The 26643-nt window shown below is 40.8% G+C and overlaps 1 protein-coding gene across 1 annotated transcript in view; it reads right to left on the bottom strand.

Moving 5' to 3' along the window:
- Window positions 1–26643, bottom strand: part of LOC103354394 (A disintegrin and metalloproteinase with thrombospondin motifs 2-like) — a 196811-nt gene that overhangs the window by 135841 nt on the left and 34327 nt on the right. The window lies entirely within an intron of this gene.

A 26643-nucleotide genomic window follows, 5' to 3' on the forward strand; every position in this document is an offset into this window, starting at 1 on the left:
CCCTGCTTCAATCCCCTCTCCACCCACCATCTCCTCCCTCCCCTTGCTCCTGGTCGCTTTGCTGTTGCCATGGAGATACCAAGCCCTGCACCTTGAAAAGTGCACTTGGAAGGAGTAGGGGGAGAGACTGACAATAATATCCCTCTTCCCAGACAAACAGACGCACACAAAATGTCTTGTGTTTGTGGAGGTTATTATAGCTAGGTTTGGCAGGGCAGGGGTGTGTGTCTGTGTGTGTGTGTTTGTGTGTGTGTGTGTGCACGCGCATGCATGTGTATGTGTTTTTGTCTGGGAGGTGGGTGTTCAGATGTCCATTGCCTGTGCATGTGCAAACAGATTGTGAGTGGAGAAATAGAGCTACATGGTCAGACGAGACAAGTGGAGAAAATCTGCTGTATTCTCAACATGTTGTGCCGTTTCAGTGCTGTGTGCGTTTAATATAGATTGTAATTAAAAGTTGTCATATTACTTGACTGCCGTGAGTGTTTATCCTCCACTTCTGTGAATTAGTCACCGCTGAGTAGTGGCATTCAAGCAAATTCTTAGAAAACTGTTTATACTACACAATGCCACAACAACAAAAGAGAAATAAAACACACACACACTATTATTTATTTATCAAAATTTCCCCCTGTTGCTACCAGCAAAGGAAAGTCCTCTATTTTTGTAGTGATGTTGTTAATAAAGGGTTGAAATCAAAAGATGAGCTGATTTTTTTTTTTGTTGAAATGTGTGTTTTCTTCGTCTGGCTGAGGTCTGTAAGTACTGTTGGTGAAGCCTGCATAAGCATTATGCACCTTTCTCACCAGCAACTTGATTATGCTGCATGTGTGAAGGGCTATACTGAGTGAGCATATGCCAAATAGTGTCCTGCAGGGCTGCCATAGCCAGTCTCTCCAATGACTCCCGCTGTCCTAGCAAGGTCAGGCAGCAGGCCACCATGTGTCCGCATGTATTAGCATACCTTATGAGCGCAAGGACAGGTGTTCCCAGTGTCTCGGAGAGGTTACATGATGAGGCATCAAAGCCCCATGACAGCACATCAGGCCAAAGCCATGAACCCTGACACAAGGAGCTGCTGAAAGTCAATTCACATAACTCTACATGGAGAGCTGTGCACAGGGGTATGTTTGTGTGTGCAAAAATGCAGGTGTGCACATCACAATGCAAAAATATAGGTTCACTGTACCTAAGCCCTCGAATCCAAGAAGACAATGAACACTCACATCAAGACAAGGGGAAATTTAAAAAAAAAAAAAAGCTTTGCTCACATGTGTAACAGTTTTTCTGGGGGTGAAACAAATAATTAGGAATATAGGGAGAAGGAGAGACGAACAGGAACTCCAACTCAAACTTGTGATTTTCAAATTATATTATGGGGACCAATTAGGACGATCTCGAAATGCAACAGACTCAATTAACACCACAAACCGGTTTTGTCGTTACACTGAAAAGGATGTGATCTGATCACTAGTGACGTCTAAATCATAACGCTAACGAGGCGATCACAAGTGGAATGTGTGTTTGTGTTTCAACATTCAGGAAGCCTATTGATCAGTGAACCACAGTTAAAAGCAACAGGAGAAGAGACAAAGACTGTGGTATTGACTGATGAAAACATATGCAATGCATCTTGAGAATAATTTATACAATTTTGTCGCAGCAAATGGAGACACACAAAGTGTGGAGAAATCTCATTATCAATGTCAGTACCTTTCACATTGCCAAAATATTCACAATGCCAATGCATTATCGCCTACTGCAGAAGCCTTTTCATTTTGTTATTTAGTCAGTTTCACACAGAGACACACACAAACACACACACACACGCATACACCACAGCCATTGCTATTGACTGTTTATGCACCATATGTTATCTAAGCTCTCAGTGGGTGCCTGTGGCCTATTTCCCTTTATGCCCTGAACTGATCTGATTGGCCTGGATGCCCTCTGATAAGTGATCACCATGAATCTGGAGCATGGCGTAGTGTCTGTTACTTTAGAACCAATATCTAACTCAGCTTTGTCCAAACAAAGCAATGAAGAGTGCTTTATTTGGCATCATTACAGAATTACTACATAAACAGAATTAAACTAGAAAGGTACTCTCCACAAAAACTCACTCATTTTTTTTTTTAAAACAGCTGTTGTGGGAAATAAGCTCTCTTGTTTTCTCCAAATTCTTCTCCTGACCAGCACTAAATTAATATTTCTTAATCTTCCTCTCCCCTAAGAAGATTAGGAGGATTTTTTTTTTTCTCTTTTTTTTTTTGGGATGATTTTAATCTTCGCCTAGACCTGGGTTGTGTCAGTGACCGGGGCAATAGACGAGTCAAAACAGGACTGAATGATCGAGGGCAGACTGACCTATAATTCCAACAGAGCCTCATTCCCCAGAGAGGCAGCCATGCCAGCAGAGACAGATTCTGCTCCCTGACCTCTGTGGCATAGTGGCCACCGAATTTAACCTGACCACAGGAAGCTCAAGGTCCTGCCCAGGAATGAGTACTATTGTTGTACTGTAATTATTGGTGGGAAACTATGTGTGCATGTTAGAGGGATAGGCAGACTTGAGAAAGAAAGGAAGAAAGAAAGAGTTCCTGTCTATTTGAAGAAGTATTGCAGTGGGATCTTTCTGAAGCTCCTGTGACAGGATCAGGTCAGAGAGTACACAAAGGTGACATGTTGGCTGACAGAAAATGTCTCCCCATGTACCGCAACTCCAAGTCTGCTTTGACACTGACAGCTGTGAAATCTGAGTAGTATGAGGGTTATTTCACCTAAAAATTCACTAACATCGTGACCAGGCTCTCAGGACCTCAGTGCAGACCAAGAAACTAGCCCTGAGACTGGTGAGAGCTGTTACACAAAAACTGAACTGTGGTAGTTTCAATGTTTTTTAGGAAACGCATTTTATGTGAATTCATGCGTTTAAACAAAAAATAAAATAAATATAGAAATTTTAAATCCTGCATATTGTAAAGGCATCATTCACATAATGGTTTAAACTTTAAAAGTTGTAATGTCAGTCAGATTTTCTCACTATCTCTTATTCTGTGAGTGACCGGTCCTACCTGCCATGTTTCCCACCAGTCAGATAACCTCATCATCCCCATCCATTAACCTCACCAGTTCCAGCTCCACCTTTGTTTTCTGTCTCCCTTATTACCTGTTCTGATCATTTTTATTTTTGGTTTTAGAGCACGATCTCTGTCTTGCCATCTGGTTTTGTTTGTCTGCCTGGTTTGCTCATACAAGCTATCAGTAAAGAATGTACTGCTTTTTTAAGTGTTGTACTTTGGGTCTGTTGTTTTGCTGAGCAATGGTAATAAAAAGTTGCACCAATTAATTTGAAGGTAGGCTGCAAGGTGTACGTTGTATACATTTTCAATGTCTAGTGAGCCACAGCACTAAATAGCAAAAGCCACTCGTTTCAAAGAAGGATGGCAGAACTTAATGCCACATGCACTTCCACCGTAGCATCTATTTTTCATGAGTCATAAAGTGTGCCAAACTTATTGGTGAGAAACAATGAAAAACAGATGTACAGAGGGTGATTTGTAAAATGCAAGCTGAAATTTGCAGTATTAGATTAATTGCTCTGGGGTTAATTTGACTATTTCAGTATCAAAAAGCAAAAAACATACCGACAACCCAGCCCTGAACGGCAACTTATCTGCAGTATGTATGGGACGGTCATTATGCAACTTGGTGTTTCTGGCATTTGCACTCTGCAATACAGTGATGCATGCAAATGATTTTTGTTCAGCAGGCCACAGATTAGCAAAACAGTAGAAACATTTACAAGGAAAGTGTGATAATTACAGACAGAAAAGCTTCTGTTGTGACATAAACAAAACTAAGGACTTTGCATATGGTGTTACTGCTCTCTTCATGTACTTAAGTCTACTGGAAAGGTGTTAGAGAAAAAATGCCCTTAATGCATGAAGCAAAGACTAAAACTAACCATAAACCTAAAATCACAAACTGTCTGTATATTGCTCCACCATTATGTTAACACCAGCTGCATTTTGTTACCTGTTTCAGTGTATCAGAGCATGCAGCTAACGTTTCGATAAAGTGGACAAAGGAACTTTTAGTCACAATGGTGCTCACGAGGTGGGATAATCCCTCAGAGGAATAGCTTTTAGAAGAATGAGCGGTATGATAGCGTATCCACATGTGTGCATACACCCACACATACATGTGTCCTGTAGGTACATTATCAGTTCTGCAGAGTGCAAGGGTGCAAGAAGGACTCGTAACTTAATGGAAACCTTTCTTTCTCTCTCCTGGATAGTGTGGGTTCAGGGTCGAGGTGGGCGCAGTCACATGTCAACGATCCAATTCTGACAAGATTGGTGCGACATTGGGGTTATAGTGACACGAGGACAGAAAGAGCTTTCACCGATGCAGTGTAAATATATTGTTACAGCATAAATGTTATACCTGGTGTTGCCTAGCGAACGCTCTTTACTTATTTGCCTGTTATTCAAATACAGAGTCGATATCAACATGCAGGATGTCAGCCAGTGTTAATCATTACATAGAAGCCAGAGTGTGTGAAGATGTCACTTAAGGAGACACACTGGAAGTTAGATGATTGCACTGTGCTTTGCATTGAAGGTGTTAGGAACAGTCTGAGCCTGCTTAAAGTTATGATTATACAGTTACCTTGTGTAGTTTTTAAGATGAAAATGAAGCAAGAGACAGGCCAGCCATTAACCACTGTTTTCTAGGTGAATTGTCAGCAAAGATTGTTTGAATGTACTTAATTTATTGGTGATTTAGAATGGGTATCATGTCCCTTGTCTACAATGATCAAACTCTAAACCCATTATATAATATGAATTTGCCATTGCAAATGTTGTATCTAAAACTGTGCTATAAGGGCATAACAGTACATCGTGATCCCAAAATTTTCCAGACTTTTTCACAAATGCATATACCCTAATGCACGAGTGCCTGAGCTTTATGTAAAACCAGCAAGACTGGTAAATGTTCCCTGTGGTCTCTGCCCCAGTTGCAGTTTCAGCAGGGCCAGGGGTCTGAGGTCAAAGGGCAAAGGATTGAGAGTGTCAGGGTGAACACGGGAGGCGAATGGCTGACAAATTAGGGCATCGGTGAGGACAGAAAATGATGAATGGAGGACCAGACAGAGGAGAGGTGGCCAAGACATTTAATGATAGTGAGGCCACGAGAGGTGGAGGGAAGAGAGAGGAGATAATTCGAGAATAGGCGCAGAGGGTAAATGAGACCTAGTTGAGGCTTCTTGTTTGTCATTCATGAACCATCAGTGCAAACCAAGAGTAGATTCATACCAGCTTAATCACATAACTTACTTTTTCGGTTTTGGCCATCTAAAGAAACTAAGCTTGCATTTTAATTTTTTTTTTTCCCCCTTTATCCATGAATTGAAAATAGTCTCCAGGACCAAAATAACAGCGATGCATTTTTGTAAGATAACCATTTTATTAGCCTATCCATAGAGGTGAAATGAAAGTAAAAAAGACAAGTCTGTGTCGCCTCCGTCACGCTCTCTCATCGCTCATTTCAAAAGTCGTGCAGCACAGGTGTTATGATTAGGCTGTATTTTTGTGATTACGCTTCTGAAACATCAGCAAATGTTTGTGCTTGTTAGGTTGACAACACACAGAGAAGTATGTAAATGAGAACTCCTAAATTGTGAGTTCAGCTGTGTTTAAACACAGGTGATTGCAGGGAGCAGAACAACCTAAAGCTAAGCAGAGTAACACCTCCACAGCTGAGTTTTGTTGATCAGCAAAAGAAACTGGTCCAAGTAGAAAGCATATCGTTTTTACATGCAAAGTGTTGTAGTTGCCTCAATACAGAAGTGCAGCTAATGAAGAAGAAACCAATTTAAACTGTATGTGGACAAGAGATTAGGCCTGCTGGAAGATTATATCACATCTTTAAAGGTGACGTTTTCTCTCAAACCGCATGAGTAAGCCTTCATTTGTACTTCATGAGCCACGTCTTGAAGTTAAGTCATAAGAGGGAAATGACCACACTCTTCCACCAGCAGATATTTATAATCTGTCAGAAGGCTAATAACTTCCACCATGACTGGACACCAGCCACATGGAATACATCAGGACCGATTCCGATCTCTATAATTATTCTCTGACAAACACATGAACTCACTGAAATAAACACACAGTGGAAACCACAGCTGATTTGACTTGCTGCTCCTTTTTGCTATTCAAAGTATGCAAAAAAATATGGCAAAGCTGAAAACAGAAACCTTCAAAGAGAAAGAAGAAGAAGTTATATCAAGTCCAGCCAGAAATTAAAAAAAAAAAAACACGAAGACAGCAAGAGCGTGGTGAACAACTCAATGTTCCAATCCATATTTGTCTCTGTATTATACATACTTATCCTGGGATTAACATAGCTAAATGTGAAATGTGTCATACTATTATTGCTATGACAATAAAACATAATCGCTGCTCTAATCCTAATTAAGCTCATGCCGTGTTTTGATATCATTTCAAAATAGTGGGATGCTCACGTTGCACACTGAGCCATATTTTGAATAGCAGAAAAGAATGTTTCACGAGGATGACCAAACACTGAGATCCTGTTTTCCACCACATGTTCAATTTGGAGGTTTGAAATTTAGAGGGAAAGAACAAAAACTAAATGGAGGGGGAAAAAACAACAACAACACTCAAAATAACAAATAATGTGTGTGTTTTTTTTCTAAGGGGGAAACAAGAGGTTAATGGCATTGATTTGAAACTCAGTCTAGTATTAATTAGGGGTTCTGCAGTAGAATGAAATGGTGCTAGTGAAAGATACAGTGTTTATATAAGGCTGCAGAACTTAATGGTGTGGAGGTCAGGGCAACCCAGCCCTTTGGCCCTTCACACTTCCCTTCACATCATCACTTCTTACTAGAATTTACCGCTGAGTGTTCAATCATTTTTCATAATTTAATCTTTTTCCAATAAGCTTTAGCTGGCTGGCACGTTTTAATATTTTCACATTCACTCTACTTTAATGTGAAAGGACTCTTTCATATTGATAATTCCACTGAGAATTATCATCCAATTCTGCAGCTCTTCAAAGTGAGTTTCAGCTCATTCTCTTGGTTTTTCAACACCAAACTTTACTCTTTTGGTTCACTGATAAACTCACTCCACACTGCCAGCCCAGCACCAAACAGGAGACAAGTTAAAGACAAAGACATCTTTCTCTGATTTCTTTTCTCTTTTTTTTATGTACCAGGCTGCAAACACGTTTATTTCAAAAGGATTTTAACATAAAGCTCTCTGAGGACTGACTTGCTTTTGGAGCCAGCCTCAAGTGGTCAGCTGAAGAACTGCAGCTTTTGGCACTTCTACATGAGCTTGATGTTTCAGCCCTGGAGGCCACCAAAGGTACCAGAGACCAAAACAGAACTAAAAGAAAAGAGAATTTTGGATTTATATACACCAGGTGGTCAAAACATAATTCCAAAAAAATGGTAATGTTACACCATGTCTGCTGAATATGTAAATACAGAACTGTTTGCTAACATATTAGCCACAACAACTTTATCAGGTGACAAAATGTAAGCAATGACCTTTCAAAAATGTCCCTGAATGTGATCCAGAGAAGTGTACAATGTCAGGGTGAGTTGTTTGGAAACTTTTTTTTGTTTGTTAGCTTTTTTTTAAGGTGGAGTGATACGAGATCTAACTTTGTGCGAGAGCCTCTTTTGACCCTGATCCAAACTTTCTGCACACACACACACACAAATGGATATATTAAATAATTGCACTTGGCCATTTTCAGCAACAGCAAACAAGGCCGACTGCAGCCACACAGACTGATATAATGACAATCAGAAACACAACCAGAACCATTTTCACTTCATGTGAATCACTGCTAACGGTGGTGCCATGGTTTCTATCCCTTTTGTAGGGCGGCATGTTTCTTCTGTGTGTGTGTGTGTGTGTGTGTGCTTATGTGTGAGCGTGTGTATATCCTCCGCAGCACAGAAACGTTTTATGCACCCCAACACAATTTAATTTAGTTTAATCTCAGCCCTTCCACTGGGAATGCAACATATAATTAAACTTTATGGAACTGCCCTGCAGCTCATGCGGAGAAGCAGATTGTCTCACACACACCAACTCACAAAGACTGAGGATGCAAAATAATTTGTGTCGATGCATAATCAAATTATTATATAACTTGTGATTTAAAATTCAACACCTAAAATAAATATTGATAAATCCCGAGAACATGCAGTGCATAGCTGAAAGAACAGCATAAATAACCACATAAACCTATAATGCATCTTTTCTATTACATCAAAGTGGGTGGATTTCATTGATTTGATTCTGCGCTTCATTATTTCTCAATGTATATGGGAACCCACTCTGGATGCAATAACACCAGTTATTAGGAACAATGCTCAGAAATTGGTTCTGAATAGATTTCATCCAACTCTGCGCCTGTCTGTTCATAGCTGCTGAGTGTTACGTGGTGGTTTTATTAGGTTACTGAGGACATAACATGGTCATCTGTCTATCTGGATGGGGCTTAGTGCGGTAGATTCTTATTGGACTTTCTGTGGAAAAGGAGTGGCCAGGAGAGTAATGCCTCGGTGATACCGGGCTCAGGGTGTGAGGGCATCACCTGAGAGATGAAAGGAGATCAACTGAGCCTATGTGGATCAGATGTTGTGTAACCTGTGGATGCACATGTATTACACCACAAACACCAAATGCATGGAGGGAAAAAAAAAAAAAGATGGGCCTACATGTGTTCATGCATCATATGCAGACACATACTGGGGACCTGGTGTGCTTTCTGCAACTTAGGGAAAGGCCAGGGGTGTTGTGTTGATGCATCTCTCTGTATCCACCTACTATGTGGAACAAAGGCCTGCTCCTCTGAGACCTCCCGCATCTCCCTCTCCTGCTCTCCCCTGACCTAGTTTACCTGATTGATTTCTACCCAGCTGGCCACTTGTATAACAGGAACACTTCTTAAGTGTGTGCCTGCACATGTGTGTGGTCAATGCATCCATGCAACGTATATGAATAGATCTTTGTTAAAGCTGCACTTGTACTGGATCCTATACAGTCCCCCTCTATCCATTTCTTTCCGACTCCTTTTCTCCAAATGTTTCTCGCCTTCTTCTAACTCCAACTTCAGCACAAGTGAAGTTTGACAGCTGACAATGCAGTACAACAACATCTTGTGTACAACTGTTTTTCTGTAGACATGTAGCGAATTCGACAGGTTTTGTAGGCAAGCCCATTTCCCAAGCAACATGACTCTTTTCTTCTCTCCAAGTAACCTTAGTACAGTCCATCTGGGTCCCACACACACACACACACACACACAATAACAGAGTGTACTGCCAGTACTGCTCCTAACACTCCCTTCATGTCCCTTTGGCCTTGCAAAGACTGTTTCTCACACGACCACGCTATTTATAAATTCTCTTTTTCTTCCCTTCTCCCAGTCTCTCTCATTCTGATTAGCTCCACCCACGACTGTCACGCAATTCCCAAATAATGATACATTCCTAATATGATATTCATTCAGTGCTATCGCTCCAAGCACAAATTAGGAGTCACGTGTGCAGTTTTTTGCTCCACTGGATTGAATCACTGAGAGAAGCATCATGACTGGCTTTGTTTCAGTGCCTTTAAGGTTTGGGAAACAACCGGAACTGCGACATCAACAAGAGAGACTGAGATGTTTGAGCACAACTGCAGTCTGGGAGCTCAAAACAGTGCTGTCCTCACAGATACAGGGCACGGGACATGAGAAGCGGTACTTTCTGTGGTCAACATAACTTGGTGTTTTGTCCTCACTGAGTACCTGTTGACAATGCCAGTCGGTTGGCCTTGTACTGTAGCGAGAGAGAACCCAGGCAAGCGTCATGTCTACTGAAGTGTCCTTGTGCAGCACAAACCCAAACCAGTGGGAGACATAGCTGACAGTGTTCCCTCACATTATGTAGGAGAAAACCAAAAGAAAATGTCACTTTCTCAACACATGTGCCTCATTTTTTTGTAGGTTTGAGTATCATTTAGTTTTAATTATTATCACATTGTACTTATTAAAGAAATCTGAGTTCCTCCTGTTATCTCTAACAATAGGAAACAATGGGAAGAGAAACAAACAGTCAATTGGTAGAGGGTGACTCGTATAAAAAGGGGTAACACCTGGGTGAAGAGATGTTTTTAACCTATCCATGCACACTGTGTTTGCACAATAACAAGTAAAGTCAAATTAGAACTAGAGTCTTTGGGTAAAATGTAGTGGATGTTTAGATTGGACACTTTGCACAGTAGTATTACCGTAGTGTTTCTATTCTCAAAAGGTTTGTATCATCATCAGGCAGATGATGTTCATGCTCATGTTTCTTGACCTTTAACCGCCTTTTTTTTTTTTAAAGCAGGATCTCAACAGTTACCTTTATAAATTATTATGACTAATAGGCTGAATGAAAAGTATAAATCCCAGGTTGCAGAAATTTGCAAGAATCAACTTCTGAATGCTTCATGCTATTGTCAAAGAAGTTGATGTTTACTATATTTACTGAGTTCATTCAAAAATTATGTTTGTGCACGCAGTAAAATCACTTGACATACAGACTGAACTGTTCAGTTAAAAACAGGTTGATAATTGCAGGAAATGACTATATAGCTCTAGCCACGTTGGATTTACTGATTTTTATGTCAATGATATGTCACAAAGTAAGATGTTTGGAACCATTTACCCCTCAAATCTTCTAATAAAAAAAGAATTTACAATTTTGATTGGTGTTTGCTGCATTTTGAATGACATTAAGTACTGAGTAAAAACTATTCTAAACATTATCTTGAATCATCTTCACTTTTAGTGCCTAAAACTTTTACACAGTACTGAGCATCTGGAAGAAGGCTCCGTTTTTGCTCCTGTGGAACATATACAGCGCAAAGTCCTGAGAGGAGTTTACAAAAAATGCATTATATGGAGTGTCTCACTGATCTTTTTTTGATGATATGATACAAAACGATCTGATGAGCTTTGTATTGTCAGCAACTGGACGTCCATTGAAAGTGATGAAGTAACAGTGATGCTGTGGTTTTGGGTCTGTGTGCTCCAGATTAGTGTTTTCTGGGCACACGAACAGGCTGTGAGTCACTGGATCAGGAGGAAGAATTCACAGCTAAACAAACGTAGGCCACCAGCCAGGCCAACCCACTCTACTGGCAGTCAAGCATGGACATGAGATCACACACACACACGTTTACACATGAGCGTGTACACATACTGTATGAACTTTACACATGGAGCAGTGCATCAACTTGTATGAACTTTACACACGGAGCAGTACATGCACACACCTAATAGTCACACACCCATGTGCTCACACAGCGCACACAGATCACCGCTGCTCTTCCCTGTGCCTACTGTTTACTCAAGCAATATTTTTCTTTCACTCTCAATCTTCCTGATTCAGCCTTCGGTAAATTTGGCCCGTATGCTGTTGTTATCTCCATCTCTTCGACTGGCTTTTTTTCCCTCCAGCTGCTGCACTTATCATGTTAGCAGGAAAATCTACAGTATCTCTTGAGCCAACTGAGGAATAATCCTTTTTACAGTGTAAACGTATTGCTTAAAGTCGTAAGTGGCTCACGAGAAGAACAAACACAGTAATGGAGGGTCATAGAGTTCCCCAGCTATCATTTCACCACCCCCCTCACCATCAATAGAGGAGGGCAAAGAACACATTTATCTCACAGGCTATTATATATCTTCTTACGCTGTCCTTTTTATTCCAGTCTACTTACAACATAAATGCAGGCCATTTATTTAACAGGATTAGGAGATAAGGCTGCTTTCCACTTGACCAGGCCACAAGTGCCACACAGAAATCCTTCCTCGTCCCACAGCCTGAGGCTCATACTTGTGCTAACCGCTAACACCTTCATCCAGACGAAGGCGAGGGGAGGGCTTCACAGATAGAGATGATCCCAGCCAGTGGGCCTCTAGCCTGGGTGATTTATCTCATCCTCTGCCTGCTGCTTTGGGAGTGTGGGAAAGGAGCATGTGGCCTGTGTGGAGTGTGGCAAAAGTGCCTCGTAGCATCGCTGTTGTCCTCAAACTAAATCCAACAAAGAAACAGAAAAACAAGGGAATAAGTCTTTTTTCCACACAGTTCTAAACTTTTCGAAATTTACATGCATGGTGGCAATTTTACAAGGATATAAAATCTGTGGTGTTTACAGCTGCACTTCTTAGCAAATACAGGCTATTTATTTATTATTTGGTCTTTCTGCTGTTGCATCTGCACACTGTTGACAACCACTGAGAAGTCTGTTGACATCGTCTAACGATGGAGTTCAAGACCTGTTGAGATCAGCCACACATCAGATGCCAACTGGCTATTTCCGCCAATGAGGGAAAACTAAATATAGCCAAAGAAGAATGGCTATGCTGGTTATTAGTCTGCAGTTCTCTATATTTCCATGTGGGGGTGTGGCAGAGGGCATACACTTATGGCAGAAAAGAACAAGATGCTCCATCCCTGACATTATAAAAGATCAGGGTGCTCTAAAAGGTCGCCGTTGCCATATTCTCATTCTCGGCGGTATTGACACTTGGTATTTCTCTGATCTTTTGCTCTAATTAAAAAAAGAAAGAAAAACAGTTGCCAAGGCTGCAATTCAAGTGTGTTTGTGAGCCGTGAAGAAGGGGGGGGGGACTGTCTTTGTTGCACAGTTTGGATGTGCTGCAGTGTGTATGTGTGTGTGTGTGTGTGTGTGTGTGTGTGTGTGTGTGTGACATGACAGGACATTCTGATGGACTCCTCAAATTTACATCAAGTCATTCCCAGAAAGTCTTCACTCTCTCGTTGATGCTCGGCCAAAGTTTATTCTGGGAAGTCATAGATCACGACACAGAAAAATGGCCTCGATGATTAACAGTTAAAGATCTCTGTGACACACTGGCAGAAGCAGCTTAGTTTTGATGTGCAGTTTTATCTCCAACTTAATGGATGGAGATAACAAATAATAGTCAAGAAGAGGTACGAAAGGAGGCGGCCTTGTCGGCTTCACATTCACACATCTTGTGATATTCTCCTTGTCAGTATTAATCCGTCCTTCAGTGTTACAATGTTTGTATACTGTCTGTCCACGCTAGTCATAGTTAATTTACATCTCATAAACATCTGATTAAAACAGCTTTGAACAGCAGCCACAACTAATATCAGCTCGATGAGCCGCCTTCAAGCGACTCTGAATTCAGCACTTGTCACATCAAAATGACTGTCAATGGAGAAAAAAAAATCAATACTTAGAAGCAGTCAAGGACTTGCCAGGTGCTTTGTAAAACCAAGGCCAATGTAGAACAAAGCACACAGTTTTCAATCCAGGAACCCAAAGTCATTTAATGTATTCGGAGTCCTTTCAAAGACGAGATGATGTTGCCATGTTAAACTCAGGAAGTAAAATATGAGTAACGAGGAAGTCAAAGCTACCAGCAGCGTGCAATCATAGAGAATATATCTTGTATTCCACGAGTGAAGGCATAAAGTGGAAAACAAATTACAATCCCTGTCACCAGACGAGGTAAATTATTGGTACCAGCATGTCCTGGCACAACGCCTTCAGTCCAAGTGTGGGATTAGGAGGCTAATGAGTCGTGCTGGACCAATGTTTTCTTTGTAGCAAGTTCGGGCAGAGTTGAGTCAAGACAAGCTGGAAAGAGAGGCATGACATACGTAAAGGAAAATACAGATGACACACAATCTGTGAGTTCATTCCAAGTTCAGCTCTGACTTAAGCAGACCAGCATGCTTCAGAGATACCTTCTAATCTCACCGTCCGTTCTCTCTCCCAAAGTCTTTAACTAAATCTCTCTTTAACTCTGTGGAAGGAACTTTAACTCAGCACAATAACTTCACCGCTGCAGGCGTCGACAACAATTGACAGGTGATACCAGCATCTTTGTCAAATCCTTAGATCATGTATGGGAGAGGAGAAATGGAGTGAATGAAACAGAGGGGAGGAACTGTGGAAATATAAACAGATGAACTGGAAAAGTCCTCCAGTATTTCTGCTCTTTAGGTTCCATATCCATAAAAGCTGGGCCAGATTCAGAGTTCATATAAGTTCACAACCAAACCCTTACACAATATCTTTCTCTTGCTCTCTCTGTTTCTTTCTCACACACACACACACACATTGTCTGTGGATAAAGATCACTACTGTCTTGTGGCATCAAAGCACATAAGTACTTGGCAGCTGGAAGCGACAAGAAAAATCCACAAACACAACACACATGGCCCTGCTGTATACTTAAACATCTGCTCCACCATACAGCACGAGCACATACTGTAGACAGCTGCAGCCTCCCTGTGTCCTCAGCACTTTTGTGTTAATGCTTTGCTGTGGAACAGAAAAATCTTTCCCAAAGGTCACACCTTCAGCTACTTAACCCCCCATCACAGACTCTGACCTTATTTTTTCATCATTATTTTATCCATTCACAGTCGCCTTCTAAACCAAATGTAGTCTTACCTTGATTTTGATAAAAGGCATTTACTGCAATTACATTAAACAATTATAAATCATTTAAATTAATCATTTAACATTTTATTTCCTTGAGGCCTGAAAGTTGGCACACGTGCTAAATATGACACACATGCACCAAAATATAAAGCTGCTAACGTAAGAAACATTTCCCAAGTGTGCTAATAGCTAACTGCAAACACACATGTTTGTATCCTGGGCTAGTGGAAACTCTGTGTAGTCATATTTTTGCAAAAACATGGCAATGTTTGGAAAAACCTCACCAGACCAAGCACATCAGCTGCAGAATTTTACAGGAACATTTTTATTCTGTTCAGTACTTTTAATATTTGGCTCAGCATCACATGAATATCATCATAAAATAATAACTAAGCCCTCCTTTACGTCACGCAGTCATTCTAAAATAATCCATCCAAGGCACCTTTTTACAAGATGTGAGCATTTGATACTCCAAAGTTTCGAACGTAAGTGCTTCTTTTCAAAGTGGTCAAAGCCAAAAAGATTTTGTCCTAAACCAGTACAGATGTTACACATAAATAACGGGTCGTGCTCAGTGGGATCATCCCTCCTCAGCATCAAACGTAGGGCTGAAACTGATGACTATTCTATATAATGTTTCAACTAAGTAAGAAGGCAAAAGTGCTTACCAGTAAATCTACTGATGTTTAGAGCATATATGAGGAAATTAAGTCCACTGAAGAAAATACTTGTTGTTTTAAACTGTCTTTCAAACTATCAGCAGCAGCAGCTGAAGGTGCCAGAAAGCAAAAGCCAGCTTGTACCAGGTGTGTCATCTGACTCCTCAGGTGCATCCAATAGGCTGATGATGTCACAGATGTGCTGCATTCGGGGGCAACTAGGAACTTTTGAGTGCTTGACTGGGGAAAAAAAAATCAACAAAAAAGCTGCCAGTAGCTCGATTCCCTGCTTGGTGACTTGGGTGATGTTTCCTAACATTTTATGCAATTTCACAAAATAGCAGCCCAACAGCACAGCTTCTCCACTCCAAATTTAAAAAAAATTTGGTAACACTCTTTTTGTCCATTTTTCGCTGTTATGCTTCTTCAGTTAGGAGCACTTGTTAAGGATAGAAAAAACAAACAAACCACAAACCTGGAGGCACATGTGGGTTTTTTCCCACTTTGTGACTCAAAGGTTGAAAATGAAATCATTTTGAGGTTCAACTTCTGAGGTACACTGAGTGCAACATATTGCATAGACCATCAAATATATTCTTTACTTCTTACAGCAGCATCACTAGCCTCATATACCTGCTCCCGATAATGATTTTTAAAGTGAAAAACTCTCACAGTTAGGCGAACACTGTTAGTCTCAACAAAAAGAGAAATGATAAAATAATGATGGCAGACTTTTTTCAAACCTGTCGTCACGTAATGCTTAGATTACTCTGAATTTAACAAACACACGGTAGGAAGTTAGTTCTATTTGTTTAGTGGATGTCTGTCTGCCTCTCAGCCCAATCTGCACAGATGTAAACACTTGTAGTTTATGTAAGCTCCGTTTGCTCAGGAATTTGCTGACCGAAGGACGGTTCCACATTACGTTTAATGTAATCATTCCAGACTGAGAGCAAACCGCAGTGAGTAACGAACCTTCCACTTCAGATGCCGTGGAAAGTAATCATACATCATCCGCAGCCTTCACTGACCTGCCACTGTGCTGTCACTCCTTAATATCGTGAAACATGAAGAATGGCTAATAAAAACTACTGAACCAGAACTGTTAAGATTGTGCCAGTGGCTGTAACATCCACAGTATGAGGCTGTAAGTATTACATTATTGTTACTGGCTGACATCCATATGCCAATAACAGATTGGCAGGTCAGAATTAGAGGCAGGGTTTGTCCCATTGAGAGGCTGGCTGCCAGACACACCTGACACTGCTGCCAAATGACCCCCGGGGCCTTTTCTACTGCTACACACACACACACATACAAGCACACACACACGGAAATAAAAAAATGTAAAAGTACAGAACCCTAAACAAAAGGTTCTACATGACTGCACTACAAATGGTTACACGTGGTAGCGTATGTCGTACATACACACATGCGTCTCTAAATTTGACACCAGCTTTACAACTTACTGTCTATGAAATCAGTGTTAACTATCAGTTTGTGTAATGAAGACAAACCAGGGTCGGATGTTTTTGTAAACACTCCTCATTCCTAAATGCAATACTCTCCAGCTGTAAAAACACCGGCTCAATCCTGACGTTCATTCATCACAGTCCAACTGCTGCCAAGATACACAGAGCAGAACCCGAAACACATGCGGTGCATTGAACGCATTTGTTTCAGTAGGCATGGCTGCATGAAGTTGTACGCATGCAAACAATCGGTTTTCACAGAAGACGGCTGAAAGGATTTCGATGTTATTGCTGTGGGAAGTTCTTCTTCAGTTGCTCAATGTCGATCCTCAACCTCGCCATCAGAAGCGGCCACCGGTGCAGTTGAAGTAAAAACAAGGACGTAAATGTTTCTCAGACCTTCCAGGGTTTTTTTCTGGCTCAGATTCGGCCTTTGAGGACGTGACTCTGCAACACAGTTACCATAATCTGACTGCAAACAGCAAAAGCAAGGAGTCTGTGTAACCTTATTTCACAGAAAATCTATTTCGGACCATCTGATAAACAGAACTGACTATTATACTTAAATGACACCACAACTAACAAATCTGATTGGGGGAAAAAATGTTAATTTCTGTTCTTAATTCTTACCATTTGGTGAGTTTCCTTTAGTGCTGGCTGAAATTTTGAGGTCCATCCATGCAAGAAAATGCTGCTTTAGCAAGGAATTATTCTCTTAACTACATAATCGAGGAAACTGTTGCATCCTGCTCAGAAAGATTCTGTTTTTGGATTGGCAAATTGACTGACACAGTAATACCAAAAAGTTTGTGTTTGCAAATACTCGCTGTTGACACAAGTAATAACTTCAACATTCTTAGACGATGGCACACTGTTCAAACATTTTATGACTTGAATGAAAAGCAACATGGAAAGAAGCTTAAATACAGACAAGTTACAAAGGTTTCGGTCAATTAAACTTCCAAAAAGAATGTCCGTCCTAAAATAATCCATGTCATCATTGTACAAATGCTGCCAACACACCAAGGATGAATTATCCTCACAAACACAGTGTACACAAATACTCATGCAATCCGTTCTATTTAAATACTCTCGTAGTCTGTCTCTTGCAGATTCTCTTTCACACATGCACACAAACACACACACAGCAAATGAAATCCCTGCCTGTCAGTGTCCGGTAATGTATTCGACTGCACACCTCCAGTATTTACCAAGCTCCTTGTGTCTGGCATCTCCTGAAAGGTGAAGACGCCTCAAAATATCTCTGGAGACGACCAGCTGGACTAAACCAGACTATAGACTCTAAATGTACAATGGAGCACATTACACAACATATTAACACAGTGATATCAAAAAGGATGTCATCACATAGACCACAGCAGCCAACCTCCATCCCTGCCTTAACTGTGATCGACAATGTTCTTTTTTGCAAACATCCAGGACTGAAAACTAACTCAGCGAATGAATTTAGACACACCTGAACATGTATAATCACTAACTTCAGCTCATTGGGGAGTTGGATTTTAATGACTTGAATGACTTCTTTTCCCTCTGTGGACTGTGGAACGTGGATTGTCCAGACCAACAGTGACACTGTTCAAAAGAAAATATTGCTTCTGAATTTTCTATTGTAATAGATTAATGCTGAACCACAAACTAAATCCTACACACAATCATTGCTTTGGTGAAATTACTGAATCAGGAAGACCTAATTGAAACTACATAAATACCAGATTTACTGCTGCAAGGTGGCTCAGTGGTTAGCACCATCGCCTCACAACGAGAAGATCCCCGGTTGTGTCCCGGTTAGGATGCCTGGGATCTTTCTGTGTGGAGTTTGAATGTTCTCCCCATGCACCGTGGGTTCTCTCTGGGTTCTCCGGCTTCCTCCCACAATCCAAAAACATACCGAGGCTAAATTGTCCATAGGTGTGAGTGACACAGAAACATTACTATTTCTATTTATACACATAAACAACAACAACCAACCAGGACCAGGGACAACAAAAACAAAACACAAGGACAAAGGAAGACGGACTTTGGGATCTGACCCAAGAGTGGGACGTCCTGAACACTGACACCATCAACAAGCTTGTGGACAGTACGCCACCATGTCTTAACATACTGATCCATGTCAGGGGTCGCCAGACTCAATATTAGTGACTGAGTGACATTTGAACGAGTAATGTTGGACATCCTTGTGCATGAAATCCCCTCGAATATTTGTTTCCTGTTAAATTGATCAAGGTTGAAAAATTGAAACAAAACCCTTTTCCTATTGGTCAGTACCCCCAATGCTGTCTAAGTCTGACAGTTTGCTAAAGTAAATTGTGGTTTAATTTTTACTGGGATATGTATTGCCTGTATATTGCCACAATCATTCCATGTCATAGTGTAAAACACTTTTTTTCTACTTTTTAAAAATGTTTAAACAATGCATTAATTAATTCATTAACTTCCATTTTTTGTTTAGCTCAGGAACGTATAAAGCATCTTCACATTGAGGCAGCTGCAGCATTACAGGAACTTATGAGCCACATAAAATCAATTGTGTTTTAATTAGGTCTGTTGTCTTTTGCCTTAATTCTTATTTACTGAAGTCACTAGGTAGGTCTGGTGCTTGTTGAATGTCACTGCTGCAAGTGTTACTGCAAAGCTCAGAGTTTCCTGCAGTAATCCACTTGACACAGCTGAGAAAATATTGTGATTCTCCAGAAGAGAGGATATTTGGACTTTTGCTCAGAACAAATATGTAGTGACAGCTCTAATGGTGCTGGACCCATGAGCTCTGAGCGTGGCCACATTATTCCCAGCGATTTCAGTGCAGAAACTGTGAATCTTACTTGTTACCACTTTTGGGCCGTGTGTGTGTAAATTACCCATGGACCCTCTCTCAATTCGAAGGCGCATCTATCGATCCTGCTGCTCGTTTTAATAAAGTCAATGAAGAGGAACCAGCGTAAGACAGTCTGAGAGCAACTGCAAGAGTTGTGTGAGAGTTGGCTACACTCTGATAGTGAAAGCAGCTCCAGGAGGCTGTGGATGTGGATGTCAGGAGGCGGAGCTCAGCGCCGGTGGGCTGTGACCTATTTAACCTCTGGGTGTGGCTCTGCACTACATTTGGCTTTCTTCTATCTGGTCTGTCACAGTTAGTGGTTGGATGGTGTTTTATTTACAAGACTTTTAAGGGGATTTTTGTTGAAACTTTAGGAGTGATGCCTTATGATGAACATGGTAGGTATATGAGGTACTTCAGACCCCACAGGAGAAAGATTGTTCTTGCTTTTTTTTTTTTTTTTTAACATATCCTTTAACGTCAGCACACTTGGTCCCCTGATGTTCAAGCTTCACTATCCCCATGCAGAAGAAGGTCACATCTTGAGCCTCCAGACATTCCTTAACAGCACGCAATGACCTCATCATCACTCTAAAAATGGTGACCACGCAAGTTGGATTTCAGTTTTGGAAACAGATCAAAGTCAGACGGTGCAGGTCGGGTGAGTAAGGCGCATGAAGCAACAGTTCAAAGCCCCATTTGGCTGCTTCTCCCACCTTTGCGGTCTGGGCGGGCGCATTGTCCTGGAGCAACAGCACGCCAGCTAGAAACTTTCATCGTCTTTTTTCTTTGATTGCTTCAAACATTTGAGTTTTTGTGGACAGTGATATAAGGCTTAATAAGATACAGTCATGCCCCAAAACGGGAGTTCTGCCCCTTGTTTCAAGAGCTTTTTGAAGGAAAACAGAGGTAAAATGTAGGGAATAAATAAATAAAGATGCCTGCACCATAGACTACGGTTTCTTTATTTCATCGCAAGTTGTGGTGGTCATGAGGAAAATTTCACAGAATCCTGTATGGATGAGGAAATTCAAAGCACCTTTCTGATGAAATCCATTAGATTAAGTAACGTGTAAAGAAAAAGAAAAAACCTTTAGATCGGTCTGTTAAGAGAAAATACTAGTATACAGTAAATTTTCTCTAAAACAGAACATCTGGATCACCTTTTTCCTGTCCTTTTAATAATGCAGTTGCAGCTGTGAATTCGATTCCAGTGTGGTCCACTTGTTGTCTCAGCTGCCAATTAGCGAGCAGCTCATGCGTGAATGAGGAAACAGTGTGGTGTGGTTAGAGCTCCAACAGCTACGTGATTGGATGGCTTTCCTCACAGATGAAGGGGCAGAGCCTTAGGAGAGAGACAGACAGAGAAGAAAGAACAAGCAGCAGGGTGGTGTCCCACCAAAAGTTATGCAACACTTATCGATTGAGGAGTGTAAACATACAGCAGAAGCCACTTACCCTACCTGAAGTCTGTGTTCTGTCGGCTTGCTGTTCCCGTCTGGGGAAGCCAAGCTGGGCATATGTGGGGTCTCCTTTCCAGACGTCTCTAATGATTTAGAGAGTGAATACTCGTCGATGAAGTGGATTTACACAGTTGGGCTTGCATTCCTTCCTGATGCATTTGCTGCACAACGGAAACACACAAGCTTCTGTCATTTTCAGTGGTGAGCTTACTAAATTCACTTCAAATGTCAAAATGCCTTCTGCCAGCATGTGTCACAGGAAGTCCCAGTTCATTTTGGACTTTGTGCACCAACCCAAGTTGAAGGAAGCACAGTTGTCATCACTTAGCCCGAAATACTCCTAAACATATCAAGGCCACTGTCAGCCAACTGTGGTGGGTCATCAGCTTCAGATGAGCCCTGTCTTCCTTTTAGCCAATGTTGTCAGTTGATTTATTGCAAGATGTTACTTATTTTGAATATCAGCTGGCACTTGAAGGAGAAATGCATTGCATCCAAGAAGCAAAACATTAGGGGGGAAAGTATTACTGGCTGCACAGCACAGGAAAATGGGAGAGACTCACTGACACGACTGATCAGAAACATGACCTCGTCTGGGAAAAATTACACTTACACATCAACGAAGGAATGCCACGATTATGCAAAATCAGGTCGGCGTTGAGGAAATTAGAAGATGTTTTAGATATTACACTCTTTGTTATGACTGACTCATTCTTTTATCTCACCATTCCTCCTCAGTATTCAAACTGTTGGTGGAGACAATATGTCTAAAGTATTTTAGTGGGAGTAAACATGCAAATAGCTTTTTTCCCCTTTTTGAAACACACTCGTATGCACAAGCCTGTTTCTGAGATGATGAGGAATCTACCCTCAGGCTAAATACAAACCCTGACACACATATATGCATATTAATCACATGTTTGTGCTTCTATCTTTGTGAGAACACTCACCGGTATACGACATTTGCTTTTCCGTTACTGTAAACTTCACCTATAAATGCTGAACTCAACCCAAAGTCTAAACCCTCAAACAGCTTCTTGAGGCCAGACAAAGCATCCTCATCTTGTCCTAAAACTCACAAAGATAATAATATAAGCACATAAACACATGCCTTTTCCTCAGATGGCATAAAGAGCACAACTGTTGAGCATTTGGGCTCTACTCCAACTACCAATGAAATGATGTTAACGATGCTGTTTCTCTGTTTTCGAGGCCAAGTACATTCCAGAAAATGTCCAGCCAACACAACGTAAACACCATGTACTGCATGTCCTGCTCACGTCAAACATCCCAAGCAGCTGTGTGAAGAATTATCATCTTGATAGTGGTACTGCTCTTGTCCAAAAACACACACTTTTGATCTTTTAGTTGTTTTGCAACTTTCTGTTTTTACTTCTTAAATCATATAATTTTATGTTTGAGCCATGACCAAAGAAAACGCTGCTCGCATTCTCTTCATTTTACAAGTGGAACCCATAAAGTATTCTAAGTCTGGGCATTTGAATGTGGTTTACAAAAGGCCAACACTTGTAGCTCAGCTTTGAAGCTGCACTCTGTATGCAGGAGTAGCGATCAGTGGCCTGTGTGCACTTAATATTCACATTCAGACATGTACTCGGGCACACACGTGCATGTATACGCATGATAAATAAAATACAAACACACACACTCGCTGTAGCCCCGGGCCATTATCTGAGACAGGTCCAAACGAGGGTCTCTGGGTTATTAGAATGTCATTTTGCTGTTTTTGGAGGGGGATCAGATTTCCAATTCCTCTTGACCTCGCTCCTCTCTGCCTCCCCTTGGGCTCCACAGCAAATGAACAGGGTCGCAGTGGTGAAACAGGCCCCACCCAACGGCTGAACTGCCGCAGGCATCCTGGCGGCACCGTTGATCAAATCTATGTGGAGCCAAAAGTGCAATAAACAGCACATCACACTGTGATTAGTTTTATGTCTGTCACCATAAAATAACGGTGGGGATTTAGAACATTTTGTCACACGCTGGAACATTCAGCAACAGCTGGAGAGCGGCGTTGCTTCATTTGAGGTTTTGGGTGAGACAAAGTGAGAGATGAGTTTGTGGTAAATGGAGAGGCTCTCACCTTCGTGTTTGTGTGAAATAGTCTCAATTTTTTAGCACCCTCTTATAGCACCTCCATTCACACATTGACCCCTTTTTCAAACCACTGTTGACAACCACATAACCCTGTAATAGAGGGTGTCAGGAGCAATCTGCAGACATTGCTCTCTGGGAGGCCTCGCTCAGATACAAGTCCGATATTGTCCCACTCAGGAAATATACTCTGTTTTACACAGACAGGAGGAACTTGCTGTCTCTGTCTCTTGTTCTTGTTCCAACATTCATTTTGTCCTCTCTCTTTCTCATTCACCCTCTTTCAATCTAATAATCAGATCTTTACCTTACCTGAACCTGTGTTTAGTCAGGAGGTTTCAATACACTGTCCCTGAGTGGATGCGTCCCTGAGCTTTGGGCACAACAGAGGAGGAAAATGAGAGTGAGAGAGGAGGGATGGATGGACATGCAGAACAAGTGGCTGATACAAAGAAATAGAGTTCAAGGTGACCAGGTCTGAAGGCACACAATGACCCTACACAATAAAAAAAAATACATATATATATATATATTTCTAAATGTTCTAACTCTTACCCTCTTTTCCGCCTAATATGAAGCAACTATTACAGACATTGATTCAAGAATACGAACATTCTCTCTGAGAAGTTTCAGCTCGCTTTATGGCTCATCTTACAAAGAGTCTACTTAGAAGTTGTAGTGTGAGCAGCATGTTAACACAACAGCAGCTCCAGTGTCTTATTTACATGCGTGTAGCACAAGTAAAACATGAACCACCAGTGTAGGCAGCTGCACTGACACAGGGAGCTTCAAGATGACGGTTCAGATCAGCATCCACAGGTCTTTTCCACCAGGATACTTTGTGGGATAAAATTGGGGTCATTTGTGGGACGAGTTTTGTGCGTTATGATACATATTTATATTTAGTTTGCCACCATGTGGCCATTTCCCAAACGGCACCTGGACTAATAAGGGAATATGGTAATATAATGAAAATGCCATGTGTGGATGTAATCACAGCATGTGACGGAGAGGATTTCAGTGTGATGGAGAACATTAGGAAGGTTTCCTAGTGCCCTCTTGACCTTTCTATGACCTTCAAGCAGCAAAGAGAGGATCACATGACAAACACAGGCAGTTGTCGATGCAGATTGAGATTTGTGGACAGTTAGAAGGAACAGAGTAACTGTCCTTTAAGAGACCTGTCTGTTGGATTCCTGTCATGCTCCTGCTATGTGTGGTGGTGGTGGTAAAAGTGTTTCTGTCCTGAAAAGATTAAACTTTGGCTTTTGCTGTGAGAGGGATGAAAAATTGTTCTGATTTCTGCCAACTGACCGTCTTGTTGGTTTTAGCTCACAGTGGGTGACTCAAAGCCTTCATTGTGTTGAGCAGGACTCAGTCAGCCTTTGTGTGTATATTGTGTGCAGATGTGGAAAATACTAATGTGTTGGGGTTTTTTAAAAGTCAATTTCTGTCTGATGCTGTTTTGCATTACTTGAGTGTTTTTCTTTGCTGCATTGTCGTACTTTGTATACTTGAACGATATTTTAAATATGCTTTTACGATGATTTACGATCAACTTTGACACAGCTTCCTACAACAGAGTATTAGGACCATTGTAGCTTAAAAATAAACGAAAGAGGAAAAACATAGAGGAGTGATATGCTCACAGAAAGTGTGAAATTGAAGTTGTAAATTTACAAGAAAAAAAAAGGATTTTCTGAGATTAAAGAGGTAAATTCATGGGGAAAACTTAAACATTTTTTGAATTTGATGAGGTCATGAACTGTAGAAATAACACACTGCACATGGTTACACGTGTGCTGTAATGAGACTGATCCTGTCTTGCAAAGTGAAGCAATGTGGTTCCTTGACAAGAGTTTTGTTGTAACTTTTTGACCTTCATCTCAAAGAGTTCAAGATTTTTTATTTATTTATTTTTTGGTAAATGTGAGTTTTTGGGTGTTTTTTTTTTCTTGTAGAATCACCACTTCAAGAGAATATGAATCATTTTTTTCTTATAAATGTAATAATAACCCCTCTACAGTTCCACACTTTTTACAGTGGCATAGCTTCCTTCTACATCAACCCCCAGATTTTTTTTTTATAGCGTTTAATCTTGTGTGTAGCTCTGTTGATTCCTCTCGTCAGTGGGACTGAGGCTGGTGGACTGGGGAGACTGGCTACCCTGTTTGAATTCCCTTCTGTTTGTTGTGACCAATGTCAATAAGATGAATGCTAAGGTCACTTGTTTGTGGCGTGAGAGTGATTTTGATGACAGTATCTACTCTTAGTGTAAAGCAGCCTTCAGGACAGTCCTGCCATCCCGTTCACTGGCCTCATCCCACTTATGATTCAGTTTAGTAAATTTACCTTTGTATACATTAATAAAAGCTTTGGTTTGTAGAAGAATTTCACCGCTTTTTACTAACATACAGTAGATTAGGAGTGTATTTTTAATTGTCATTTAATTTCTATTATTAACAAATTCATGTTGGCCATCTTCATGGGCATCCAAACACAATCCATTGAATAAAGGTATAAAACTACAATTCTCTGAACAAAGGTTTATGTTTCCAAAACTCGAGTGCAGTCTTGAACATAAAGGGATAACAAGCACACATGGGCTGTTAAATCTGAAAGAAAAAAAGATCCAGACCTTACAATGAATCAAATCAGGCTCATCTGTCCATCTTAAAGAGATGCCATTAAATAAAGTCCTCAACAGATGTAGCCTAAGACCTAAAGAGAATAGAGAAACTCCTCTTACCAGAACCACCATCCCATGCGACGGTGAAAAGTTGAGTGAGAGCGAGTTCAGCCTTTAAATAAGAAGTGATCAGGTGAAGTTAATCAGGTAAATGAGTGGTGACAAATGGAAGAAAACAAGAGCCAATTAGTGATGAGGAAAGGAGGGAAAACAAAGTGAGGGAGGTGAGGAAAGGAAGAAAAAAAGAAAGAAAGAAAACAGGGATCTTTAGCATGTGTTCTCTTTTAGCATGATCGACTTCCAGTTTATTGTGGTTCATTATTTCAATAAATGTCACTTTCAGCGTGAATCACGTTTCTGTGTCTGTTCAGTAAATAAGTCTGTGTGCCTGAGGTGTGAACACAGAGAGTTTTTGAGAACTGGTATTACCTATTTCTAATCCTTGCATTCGTAATTGGATCAAATGCCCTCATGGCATAGTGATGTTGAAAATATATACACACATAAGCATCATGATACACATCAGAGACAAACAAACAGGACCAAGCACTAGAAGTAACTAAACTCAAAATAATGTCCAGGAGCAGCAACAGTCTTCTCCATGTACTTGGGACCTCACAAAACATATAAATATATTCTTCTTTTAATGCGGATTTGATCTCATATCAGGCATTGTAATTAGGGTTTTGTCCAATCTGATGCTAATCAAATCTGTTTCAAATCCAGACTTTCTGTTGGCAATAAACTGGTTGCATGTGTGTTTATTCACTTACTTGATTTCTGCAGCTACTGTCTGAAATTTAATCCACAAGTTTCATTAGTTCCACTCAATATACATTGAAAAATAAACACAATTAGTGGAATTTCATATGTGTGGA

The sequence above is a fragment of the Stegastes partitus genome, unplaced genomic scaffold (genome assembly GCF_000690725.1).
Source record: "Stegastes partitus isolate 25-593 unplaced genomic scaffold, Stegastes_partitus-1.0.2 Scaffold106, whole genome shotgun sequence".
NCBI lineage: Eukaryota > Metazoa > Chordata > Actinopteri > Pomacentridae > Stegastes > Stegastes partitus.